At 47.7% G+C, this 12618-nt stretch overlaps 1 protein-coding gene across 3 annotated transcripts in view; it reads left to right on the top strand.

Annotated features, from left to right (window-relative positions):
* The window catches only part of NF1 (neurofibromin 1), a 175617-nt gene that overhangs the window by 1123 nt on the left and 161876 nt on the right, over positions 1–12618 (top strand). The gene's annotated exons all lie outside the window — the stretch shown is intronic.

Genomic DNA, 12618 nt, shown 5'->3' with positions numbered 1-12618 from the left:
CTAGCTAACAGGACCAGTGGTCAGGGATGGTGAGAATTGCAGTCCAAAACATCTTGAGGGCCGAAGTTTGGGGATGCCTGGTATATATTGTTGTTGCTTACTGTGGTCTTGGGGTCTTTGAAGGATGAGAATTGGTGTTGACCATTTAGGAACTCTACCCACACCCTGCTTTGAGTTGAGCAGATGATGCGCTAAAGCTCATTACTAGTGGGGTGAGCCCACTTTTCCCTCTTCCCCACCAAAGATGCACTGGAGTTGTGTGTTGTTCTTTTGAGTAACAGCTGTAGTAGGGCATCCTGGAGGTGAGTTGAAGAGCAGTAGCTGATCTAGTTGGGTGTCACTTTATCAGTGGTACCGAGAAACAGCTGTTGTTATGCCTTTGCATTTTATCTTTAGGTTTGCAATAAAATACACTTATGGCGCCTCAAATACTTAAAACATTTGTTGTGGCAGAAGCTTTCGTGGTCTAGATAGAGGTGGCTGTGTATATGACAAAAATGGGCTGTGGTCCTTGAAAGCTTCTGTCACAATAAACCTGCCAGTTTGCAAGGTACCAGAGTACTTTTTGTCAGTCTTGTGGGATGGAGTTTACTGGCCCCTTCTAAAGATGTGCTGGATTCCTTTTCTTTGTAAATGGCACAGGATAGAATCATAGAGTTGGAAGGGACACTGAGGATCACCTAGTCCTTCCCCCTGTCATGCAGGAACATGCAGCTGTCCCTTAAGGACATCGAATCTGCAACATTATCAGCACCAACTGAGCTGGATGCTGGCAACTGTACCAATTGAGTTCTACTCTATGAGGGCTGGATGTGTGTGTTTAAGTTGAGAGAGAACTGGAAAACGAGTCTTCCTTGAATGGAATAAAGAAGTAGCTGGATGCAATCCAGCTTATTCCTCTTAAAGGAAGAAAGTTGTGGGTTATCCAGATATTTTTCCCAAAAAAATTGTGATTTGCATAGGATAATTTGCATTAGGAAACTTTCAGTGTCAAAGGTTTATCCAGTTTAACATTTTTATTTTACCTGTATTTAGTAAAGAAGGCTAAATAAACTTACAAAATGGAACATTTTCCACTGAAAAATATAGCACTGGAAAACTCTGCACCCCACATTGCTGTGGATGTGGGGAGCCTGTTGTGATATTGTAGTGTGATATTGTAGTATTGTTAGTGAATCGTTGAGGAACTGCCCCTTCCAGGGTTCTTTCAAGAGAAAAAATGTAGAAGAAATTGGGCTCAATCTTTGAGTTTTGGGAAGGTATGATTCTGGGATTTGTAAAAGTTGGGGTCTTTGAGGGAAAAAGGAGGGGAAGCAGTTTGGCTCATTGGAACTTTTCTCTTACTGGATGTGGGAACTGGGAGCCCTGTGGAATGAAGGATGCAGCAATAGATGTAGTCAGACTTCATCCTTGTTCCATGTGAAAGGGGGTGCTTATGTATGAAAAATGGGGCACAGATGGTTTGCAGTAGGATTGAAAGTAGGTGGACATCCTATAGATCAATGAAGGGGTCTTCTGGGCCCAGTGAAGACCCAGTTATGCAGCATGGGAATAGGGGGTACCACTGTGAGTGGGTGCACCACTCACATCAGCTGAAGTTTTTGAACAAATTGGGACTTGCTGCTTGTGAGTTGAACTTGGAAGGAGGGAAATAAGGGGATACACTAACTTGAGATAATTATGGAACTGCCCTTCTGAGTGTCCTACTGGATCCATTTTAAAGCAAACCATTGAAAGAGAGCTTTGTTTTGTGACATTCTGGGCAGAAGAGTCCTGCTGGATCAGGCCAAAAGACCCATCTTGTCAACTATCCTGTTGGCCAGACAGGTGCCTCTTGGAAGTCCCTAAGCAATCATGAGCACAGTAGGTTTCCCCCTACTCAAAATTCTCAGCAGCTGGTATTCAGAGGCATACTGCTTCTAATCCTAGGCAGCACATCATAACTAGTGTACGTAGTCTTATCCTCCATGAATCTGTCTAATCCTCTTTTGAAGCAGTTCTAGTTGGAGGCTGAAATATACTCGGAGTCGAGAGTGAATTTCATGCTCTTTATTCAGCTCATATTCATCAAGGAGAAGAAGAGAAGACGAATGGCTCTTTTCCCAAAACCATCTGCTTATATACATTATTTACACAATGGGCCTTGCGTGATTGGCTACTTCAGGGCTACACCTGTGGGCCAATTATATTGTGGATTGACTTCTGCCTGCAGCCTGATTGGCTGCTCCTACAGGCCAATCAGGTAGCAGATTCACTTCTGCCAGCCGCCTGATTGGCTGCTCCAGCAGGCCAATCAGGTTGCGGATTCACTTCCACCTGGAGTTGGATTGGGTAGCTCCCGCTGATTCTGAATCCTATTGTTCTAGGATTCAGCTCAGTACATAACACCCCTCCCCTCTAAGTTCCAGTCCTGCCCGGGAAGTTGCATTCGTAGTCCCCAAGGTCTGCTGGCCGCCTCCGTGTGCGTTGTGGCCTGGGGTGTTCCTTGGTCAGGGGTTCTGGTTCTGGCTCGTGTTCCGAGGCTGCTGGCTGTGCCGGGGCTGTCTGGTCTGGCGCCACTGAACCACTAGGTTGTGACTCTGGTTCCGGTGTCCTTCCAGCCTCGGGGCGCCCCTCTGTGCCTACTGCTTCTGCTTCCCCTGCCCACCCCTCTCGCTCTACAGGCCTCACTGCCCTGCTGTCCCCTTGGGACCCCTCTGTCCCGCTCTCCTCCCGGGTTCCTCCTGGGAATCGTCGCCGTAGCTGGTCGCAGTGGCGGCGCCAACGTTGCCCCCCTTCCGTTAGTACCTCGTACGACACGGGACCGGTCACCTTGGTGACTGTGGCGGGTACCCATGCTGGGCCTGCCCCAAAATTCTTTGCATACACTGGGTCCTGGGCCACAAATGTCCGGGGGTTCCTGCCTTCCCCCACCACTACCTCATCCTGAGCTCTGTCGGGGTGAAGTCGGTCCAGTCTAGTTGCAAGGCGCCGGCCCATGAGTAGTTCAGCTGGGCTCCGGCCCATCGTTGTGCTTGGGGTGCTGTGCTGTGCTAGAAGAAATGCGGCAAGGCGGTATTCCCAGTCCCCTTGTGTTATGCGGCGGAGGCTGTCCTTGGTGGTCCGCACCATGCGCTCCGCTTGGCCATTGGTGGCAGGGTGGAATGGTGCTGAGCGGATGTGGCGGATGGCGTTCTGCACTGTGAAGGTCTGGAACTCCTCTGACGTGAATGCGGTTCCATTGTCTGAGACGAGGGTGTCAGGGAGCCCGTGGGTTGCAAACAGCTTACGTAGTACCCGGATGGCTGCCGCCGTAGAAGTGGACGGTACCAGTGCGACCTCTAGCCATTTGGTGTAGGAATCCACCACTATGAAGAATGTTTTTCCCTGGAAGGGGCCAGCGAAGTCCACGTGCAAGCGTGACCATGGATGTCGGGCGGACTCCCAGGGCTGGACTGGGGCCCTTGGGGGATCCGGGCGGGATTCTTGGCAGGTCTGGCAGTGTTGGACCCAGGCCTCTATCTCTCTGTCAATCCCCGGCCACCACACATAACTCCTGGCAAGGGCCTTCATCCTCACTACCCCTGGGTGTGTCTCGTGTAGGGCTGTGAGGACCCTTTTGCGGAGGGGCTGGGGAACAACAACCCTGCTTCCCCATAACAGGCACCCCTTGTGGGCCGACAGTTCATGTTTGCGGTTTGTGTAGCCAGCGAATTCTGGCCCGGGGCTGCTGCTGGGCCATCCTCGCCACACCCAGTCCAGGACCCGGGAGATGACCCTATCTTTTGTGGAATGGTGCGCAACTTCTTGTGCCTGAATGGGTCGGTCGGGAAGCAGCTCCAGGGTCATAACCTCTTGCGCAGGCGCTGGGTCGGGGCCTGTTTCTGGTAGTGGTAGCCTGCTGAGTGCGTCTGCGTGGCCCATCGCCTTCCCAGGGCGGTGGATTAGTGCATACTGGTAGCCGGCAAGGAAAATTGACCACCTGAGGACACGTGGAGACAACACTTGGGGGGTCTGCTTCTCGGGGGCAAACAGGCCAAGCAACGGCTTGTGGTCAGTCACTATGGTAAAGGGCCGCCCGTACAAGAAATCATGGAATTTTTTTACGCCCTTCACGATTGCCAGACCCTCCTTGTCAATCTGTGAGTAGTTTCGTTCGGCTGCAGCAAGCGTCTGGGAGAAGTATGCCACCGGCACCTCTCTTCCATCCGGGAGTTGGTGTCCCAGGACAGCGCCGATGCCATAGGGAGAGGCGTCGCATGCCAGCACCACTGGCAGCCTCTCGTCGAAGTGTGCCAAGACCGAGTTCGAGACGAGCAAGTCCTTGACTGCCTGGAATGCGGCCCTTTGTCGCTGGCCCCACACCCATGGGGCCCTTTTATCTAGGAGTCTGTGTAGGGGCTCCGCTACCGCTGCCTTATGGGGAAGGAAGGCATGGTAAAAGTTCAATAGTCCCAAGAATGACTGAAGTTCGGGCTTGCTCTTGGGCGCTGGGGCCTCACAAATGGCCCGTACCTTGTCACCGGTTGGATGGACCCCTTCTGCGTCCACCTTAAATCCCAGAAAGTCCACCTGCGGCACTCCCAGTAAACACTTTTCCCGCTTCACCTTGAGGCCCGCCGTCTGGAAACGGTGCAGGACGGAGCGGAGGCGGTCCTCAAATTCCTCTGGTGTGGGCCCGGCGATCAGTACATCATCGAAGAAGGGGGTGACGCCAGGAATCCCTTTAAGGAGAGAGTCCATTAGATTCTGGAATATGCCTGGTGCCACGCTAACGCCAAATTGCAGCCGCTTTACTCTGAATGCCCCTCTGTGCGTCACAATCGTCTGAGCCTCTGCTGTGGCTTCGTCCACAGGCAACTGTTGATACGCTTGGGCCAAGTCCAGTTTGCCAAAGATTTTTGACCCAGCCAGGGTGGCGAGGACATGGCTGACCACTGGCACTGGGTATGCATGGGCCGTGAGAGCCTTGTTTATGGTGCATTTGTAGTCTGCACAGATGCGGACCGAACCATTAGGCTTGACGGGTGTGACAATTGGAGTTTCCCAGGGGGCGTTGGGCACCGGCTCCAGCACTCCTTGCTCCACGAGCCGGTCCAATTCCTCGTCTATGCGGGGTTTCAGGGCGAACGGGACCCGGCGGGCCTTGTGCCTGATGGGTCGTACAGCGGGGTCTAGCTGTAGGGCAATGGGGGGTCCTGTATATCGTCCCAATGCCCCATCGAAAACCCCTGGAAACTCTTTGCATATGGCGTCCACGTCCACTTGTAAGCTAGTGCGGTTCACCCCGGTAACGGCTAGCCCCAGAGGTCCAAACCATGCCAGTCCCAGTAAGCTAACGTAGGGGCCCTTAACTACCAGCAAGTCCAATTGTTGCTTTCGCCCTCGATATTGCACCCTGAAGGTCCCCACCCCCATTGTAGGGACCTTACGTTTCTGGAAGTCCCGGAGGGTGAATGGGGCCGGCCTTAGTTTGGGACCCCCATTAGGGCACAGTTCCCTTAATGTTCGGGCCGAGATTATGGATAGAGTTGAACCCGTGTCCAGCTCCATGCGGCATGGGGCTCCCTCTATCTGTACCTCTATATAAATTTTCTCTGTGCTGGGATGGGGCAACTGGAATACCTGGTAGTCCGTGATCTCCGTCGAGTTGCCTTGGTGCATGGTGCCGTGTGACCTGGGGCTCCTGGGTCGGTCATCTGATGCTTGTCGACGGGTGAGTCGAGCCCGACACACCCGGGCGATGTGTCCCAATTTTCTGCACTGCCTGCACTCTGCGTTGCGGAAACGACAGGTCCTCCTCTCGTGGTTCTCCCCGCAGCTTGCACAGTTCCCTCCTTCTCGTCGAGGCTGCTGTGGTGTGTGTGCTGCTTGAGTGCGCCGCTGTACTCGGTGTACTTCCTCCCTGTCAGATTCGGATTCGTCGGTGAGGTCTTCGTGGTAGACCCTCGGTTGGGATGGCGGGGCCGGTCGTGCCTCTTGCGTTGACCTCTTGGCGGCTTCGGTGGCCAGGGCTTCCTCCAGAGCAATCTGGAACGTGAGGTCTTTTTTGGCGTAGAGGCGTCGTTGCAACATCTCGTCCCTCAGGCCACCGACGAGGCGGTCACGAAGCATGTTCTCCAACTCTGAGAAGTTGCATAACCGGGCGGCTTGGCGGAGGGAGGTCACAAACCCAGTTATGGTTTCCCCCGGGGCTTGCCGCTTTGCGTAGAAGGCATTTCGGCAAGCTACCACCGAGGGCTGTGGTGAAAAGTGCTCCTTCAGCCGTTCCATTATTGTTTTGTAAGAGACGGTAGCGACATCTCTAGGTGCAAGTAGAGCCCGGGCGATTTCAAACGTCTCCTCTCCACAGACGCTGAAGAATGTCGCCCTCTTCATGGCATCGTTGGTGACTTCTTTCGCTTGCAGGAGGAAGTTGAAACGGGCGGCGTACCCTTCCCAGTCTCCTGATGCTTGTTTGAATGGCAAGAAGCTGCTGTCGGTTGCCATTCTGGGTTCCTTGGGTCCTGGAGCTGAAGCCTGGATGCACGGTGCGATGCAGCGGTGCAGCAGGTGGCGGTGCTGCGGTGCAGTGCGTGGTGGCGGTCAGCTCAGCAGGATCCCACCTTCGTCGCCAGTGAAATATACTCGGAGTCGAGAGTGAATTTCATGCTCTTTATTCAGCTCATATTCATCAAGGAGAAGAAGAGAAGACGAATGGCTCTTTTCCCAAAACCATCTGCTTATATACATTATTTACACAATGGGCCTTGCGTGATTGGCTACTTCAGGGCTACACCTGTGGGCCAATTATATTGTGGATTGACTTCTGCCTGCAGCCTGATTGGCTGCTCCTACAGGCCAATCAGGTAGCAGATTCACTTCTGCCAGCCGCCTGATTGGCTGCTCCAGCAGGCCAATCAGGTTGCGGATTCACTTCCACCTGGAGTTGGATTGGGTAGCTCCCGCTGATTCTGAATCCTATTGTTCTAGGATTCAGCTCAGTACATAACAGAGGCCATCACTTCATCTTGCGGCATTGAATTCCATAGGTTAACTGTCTTCCCCTTGGTCTGTCCTGAATTTTCCAATATTCAGCATCTAGCATTTTGAGAGAGAGAAAAACCCTCTATGTCCACTTTCTCCACACAGTTCATAATTTTACACACCTCTATCACATTGTTGTTACTTATTCCCTTTTTTACTAATCCAAAGGATCAAACGTTGTTGTCTTTTCTCATAGGAGAGCTGTTCTATCTCCCTGATAATTTAGTGAACCTTCTCCCGCTCTGCTGTGTTCTTTTTGAGCAGCAGCAAACAACCAGAGCTATACACATCACACCATAGATTTGTATTGTGGCATTACAATATTGGCAGTTTTATTTTAACTTCCTTTCCTAATGAATCTCTAACATGAAGTTCACATTTTTACCAGTTTCTGTACACAATATCAGCATTTTCCTTGAGCTGCCCACTACAACCCTAAGGATACAACAATTGGTCAGTGCCAGTTCTGGCCCCATAATTTTGCCCCATCATGCATCACTTTTCACTTGCTTCCATTCAGCTAGATGGGTATTAAAATGGTAGACTTCATCCTTGTTCCATGTGAAAGGGGGCAGTAATGTATGGGAAATGGGGCATACTGCTTGGGTGAAATACCATAAGATTTGTCATTTTCCTTGTGGAATTGAGCTGGCTAACGCAATATAGGAGTTATGGACGTAAACTGTTCAAACACTTTCCCATAGCTGCTATGTTATCTTTAAAGAAAGAGATATTGAGGGAATTATTTCCTACTTTGGAAGAATGACACTTTCTAATGATGAGCTAATTTCTCATGCAAGTAAATTCCCCCAAAATTATTTTATTTATTTAAGGCATTTGCTAGCTACTCCTCAGCCAAAGCTCTCAAAGTGATCTACAAAAGATGTGATTTCCCTTGCAAACAGAAGTTGTTGGAAATTACTGTCCTAGTAGGATCTTTCACTTCATCCTACATTGCTTTTTTGGAAGTAAATTCAGTTGCTTTTTAAATGGGACTTTCTGGGCTATTGCTGTGGACAGAAGGAGATTATCAAACTTATAAAATTTGGCTCCCCCCCCCCATTGGCATATGTCATGTTTCTAGCTAGACTGCACCACCAAATTATTGTGAGATGTATTGTTTTTGCTTGGTGTGTATTTATATTATAAAGTGCCCTGTGATCCTCGGATGAAGGACAATATAGAAATGTAATGAAACAAATAAATTAAAAAATATAAAAGCAAGTTTTAAGTTGCACTGGAACCCTAACCCAAAGGTGGGTTAAAAAGAAATCTTCAGAGGATGGAGCCCCTCACAAACATCTACAGGGAGAGGGAGTTGAAAAGGCGAGGGGTCACTGCTGTAAAGGCCCTGTTGTGTTCCTGACAAGCCTGATCATCTAGGAGAGAGAGGTACTGATAAACAGGCAGAAATTGGCAACAGTCCTTGGTTTTTCCTTCATAGCTGCTTAGTGGTTGCTCATCTGGGAAGTACTCTTGAGTTGCAGCTTTTTAAAAACACACACATAAACCTTTGTCATATATACCGTACTCTGAAATGAAGTGTCCAGTATGCAAGTTTGGATTATGGTTCCTGGGAGCCACCTCTCTCCTTTCCAAAATACTGTAAAGAAATCTGAATCTGGTGAAGAGGTAATAGAATTTTCAGATCCTGGCATTCCATCTCATATGTGGCTTACACACTGGCTCTTCTTGCGAGGTAAACTTTATGCTCTCATGTTTTCCCAGTTAGGTATGCAAATATCCAATATTCGGAATTCTCTAATCAGTGTAACTGGGACTAAGTGCTCACCAAATTTTAGTTTTAAGCTGGCTTGTGGCTTGAGTATTGGGGGGGGGGTTTACACTTCTTTGCTCCCTTCCGTTTTAAAGAGATTTACAAAAGCATCCTTTGGGACTATTTCAGTAACCATTGTGTTGTGGGGCTAGGTAAATTCCAGGTTCTTTGGAAGTTCTTTAACATTTTGGGTGTACACTCCTCCCTTTCTAGGAAGAGTAGTAGAAATGTCCCCCTTCATTTAAAAAACTAAGTAGATAAGCATTTCTTGGTGACAAGTTTCCTCAAGGAAAGTCAGAATAAGCATGGTATAAAGTTACGTAATATATACAGGTGAACTAATTTTCATGGGTCTCGAACCTTGGGAACTACTCTGACCGAGACTTAGCAGTCTGGTGAGAAGCATTTTTATTCTTATCCGTCTGTCTGGCTTCATGGAGAAAGTGGACCAGTAGACAGAAATTAGGCTGCAACTCCATATATTTCAGTCCAACATGTATGCTCTTGTCTCGCGGAATAGCAGCTGTGGGAATTAAATTTTAGCAGAGGAGTACATTGAGAGTGGCTGAAACTTATCCAGTGCACTACTAACTTTGCAACTGGTGATAATACCAGTAGTAGATGCTGATAAAGGAAGTGGTTCCTCACAGCGATTCAGCTGGAGGTCTTCAGTGTTCAGAGGTTTTAATAGAAAGCAAAGGAAAGCAATTTCATTACGTTTTTGCTGATTAACCACCCACCCCTGCTTCGTGTGAAATACTTTTTTTTTTGTAAGTGCACTTTTTGTCTGTTGTGTGCTGCTTCCATCAAAAAGCTGTTGGCTTTGATCAAAAGTAAAACTTCCTCAAAGTGGGGTTTTCTGCAAGGTTTTGTTCAACAATTGAGACCAACTGACTGGTAAATGACGCATGAGGGAAATGATTGGTCTGTGACCTTTTGAAGAATTTATGGATGCAGCTTAAAACAAAGTGTCTAGTGTTCACGGAGCAGGATTAATATCTTGGATTTGTGGAGTCATTTCAAGTCTTATCTGTGCTGCTGTTGGGACTTCCGAACTTTTGAGTTTTAACTGATACAGTTCAGAGAGAAGCTAAACATTGGTAGAAACACATTTTGCCAAATACCTTTGCAGTAGGTTACAAAAGACAGGTAGTGAAATGCATCTCAGAGTTACTCTTTGATTATAATGTCAATGATGAAGTGCATTTTACAATAGCCAGTTCCAGCATGGGATATCTCAGGCCACAGCTGCTGCATTTGGACCATGGTATAGCATGACAGAAGTGATCCACAGCAAGCCTTGGGCTCATGCGCTCCCCCACCCCCGCATCTCCTCTGGCGCAACCATGAGGAGGAGCTCAGAGGCTTTCGCTTCCATTTTTGTTTATAATGTCATCTGATGAGGTTAATGCGAACTATGCTTGCTGGTTGGAAACAAGCCAGTTCCAAACTGGTGGCGAAGGCAAGCCCCATTTGCTAAGGAATAACGGGGAGCACATTGTAAGGCTCCCAGCTGTTCCTTTCCAGCTCCATCTTGAACTCAGCCCTGTTTGTATTGGCTGTGGTCTTTGGAACCTAGCAAGGTGGATCGCATCAGCACTACCACCATTTTCGTTTTCTTTGGTCTCCTCTCCCCCTCCCCCAGTCATAAGTAGGCAGGAAACGGGGAGAAAATGAATTGCTTTATTCAACAAGTTTATAGCATAAATTACTAAAACGAGTTCCCGTGGTGAACTCAGAGCAGCTTAGCTATGGTTCCCAGGTGGTCTCCCATCCAGGCAACTGTCAGGATCAAATCTGATTAGCTTCCCCATAAGAACTGCTTCATGTTCTTTCAAATTGTTCTCAGGGTGGAGGGGAGGAGAAAGATAGGCATGGATAGTGAAAGAAAGGAAGGAAGAGCGCAGTTAGTTTTTTTCAGGGTGGGTGGGGCTCAGGGTACACCTAGGGTCTGAGAAAGTTGAACATACGTGTTGTGGACAATCTCACATGGCTGGGGCGTGTCCCAGTCACAGAGGCTCGTGGTGCTTTTGCTATGGCAGGTTAAAATTAAGGTCCTGCTAGTAAACACAACTTATTTTAGAAGGCCATGCTTTAATTGTACATGCTGTATAAATATGTCAGAAGTTCTTTCCAATGACTAGAAGTAATTGAACAGTAAAGCACACTTAGGCTGCATACATACACACTATAATAATAATAATAATAATAATAATAATAATAATAATAATAATAATAATATTTATACCCCACCCATCTGGCTGGGTTTCCCCAGCCACTCTGGGCGGCTTCCAACTATACTTTTAAAGCATGTCCCCCCCCTTCAAAGAATTCTGGGCATTGTAGTTTGCCCTCACAGAGTTACGATTCCCAGCAACTCTTAACAAACTACAGTGCCCATAATTCTATGAGGGGGAAACTGTGTTACAAATGTGCTTTAAAGGTATGGAATGTACGCAGCCTTAGACTGCAATCTTATACTGGCAGTGTAGGGAACCTTTGGTCATCCAGATGTTGCTGAACTACAACTCTCATCAAGCCTGGGTGTGGTGGACCATGCTTGCTGAGGCTGATAGGAGATGGAGCTCAGCAACATCTGGAGGGCCAAAACTCCTCCACACCTGTCATACACACTTAATTGGGCGTACATCCCATTGAACTCAGGGTGGCTTAGTTCTGAGTAGAAATGCATAGGATTGCACCATCCATATGCTTTAAATCAGGCATCCCCAAACTTCGGCCCTCCAGATGTTTTGGACTACAATTCCCATCTTCCCCAACCAATGGTCCTGTGAGCTAGGGATCATGGGAGTTGTAGGCCAAAACATCTGGAGCGCCGCAGTGGCTTAGTTCTGAATAGAACTGCATAGGATTGTACCATCCATATGCTTTAAATCAGGCACCCCCAAACTTCGGCCCTCCAGATGTTTTGGACTACAACCAATGGTTATGTTAGCTAGGGATGGTTCTGTTAACTAGGGATGGTTCTGTTAGCTTCCCCAACCAATGGTTCTGTTAGCTAGGGATCATGGGAATTGTAGGCCAAAACATCTGGAGGGCCGCAGTTTGAGGATGCCTGCTTTAAATGCTACAGTCAAATTTTTTTAGTGGAAAGCAGTTTATTTGAATACTTGTAAATATTATAATAGTGATTTAGCACTATGTGAATGAGGCTGACCTCTCCTCTGATTTGCTCTCTCTCCTCTCAAGAGGGCAAGTTTGCACATTCTTTTTGCAATATTTTTGCGCAAACTTGCCCTCTTGAGAGGAGAGAGAGCAAATATATTGGGATATGATTCATACGGAAATTCAAAAGTTAATAAAAACATCTTTTCCAAAAAAAGTAGAATCCTACCTTTTGGGCATCCTGGGTAGTGATGTACCACAAGATAGAACCAATATTTTTCTATATGCGACAACAGCCGCCAGAGTGTTGATTGCTAAATATTGGAAAGGTACCCTTGTACCAACAAAAGGAGAATGGGTAAATAAACTGTGTGAGTATTTGGAGTTGGCGAAACTCACAGATATAATACGACAAAAACCAAAGAACAGGATAAAAAAACAATGGGAATGTCTAAATGATTATTTAAAAAAAACAGACAAGGGGACAAAAACATGGCTATGTTTGGAATAACCCTGTAAGGATAAATATTGTATATAAACTATAACTGTTAGATAGGTACAAAGGTAAGATGTTTATTAAAATATGTTCGACAGGAGAACGAAAATGTAACAAGAAATACTGTGCCGAAAGCGGTGGAAGTATTATGCCCTTGAGATGATTTCTCTCAAGTGGACCTTTAAATAAATCTTTTCTTTCCTTCTTTCTTTTC

This window comes from Zootoca vivipara, chromosome 15 (genome assembly GCF_963506605.1).
Source record: "Zootoca vivipara chromosome 15, rZooViv1.1, whole genome shotgun sequence".
NCBI classification, from domain to species: Eukaryota; Metazoa; Chordata; class Lepidosauria; order Squamata; family Lacertidae; genus Zootoca; species Zootoca vivipara.
The sequence above is the reverse complement of the archived record's forward strand: the minus strand, read 5'-3'. Positions and strand labels throughout refer to the sequence as shown.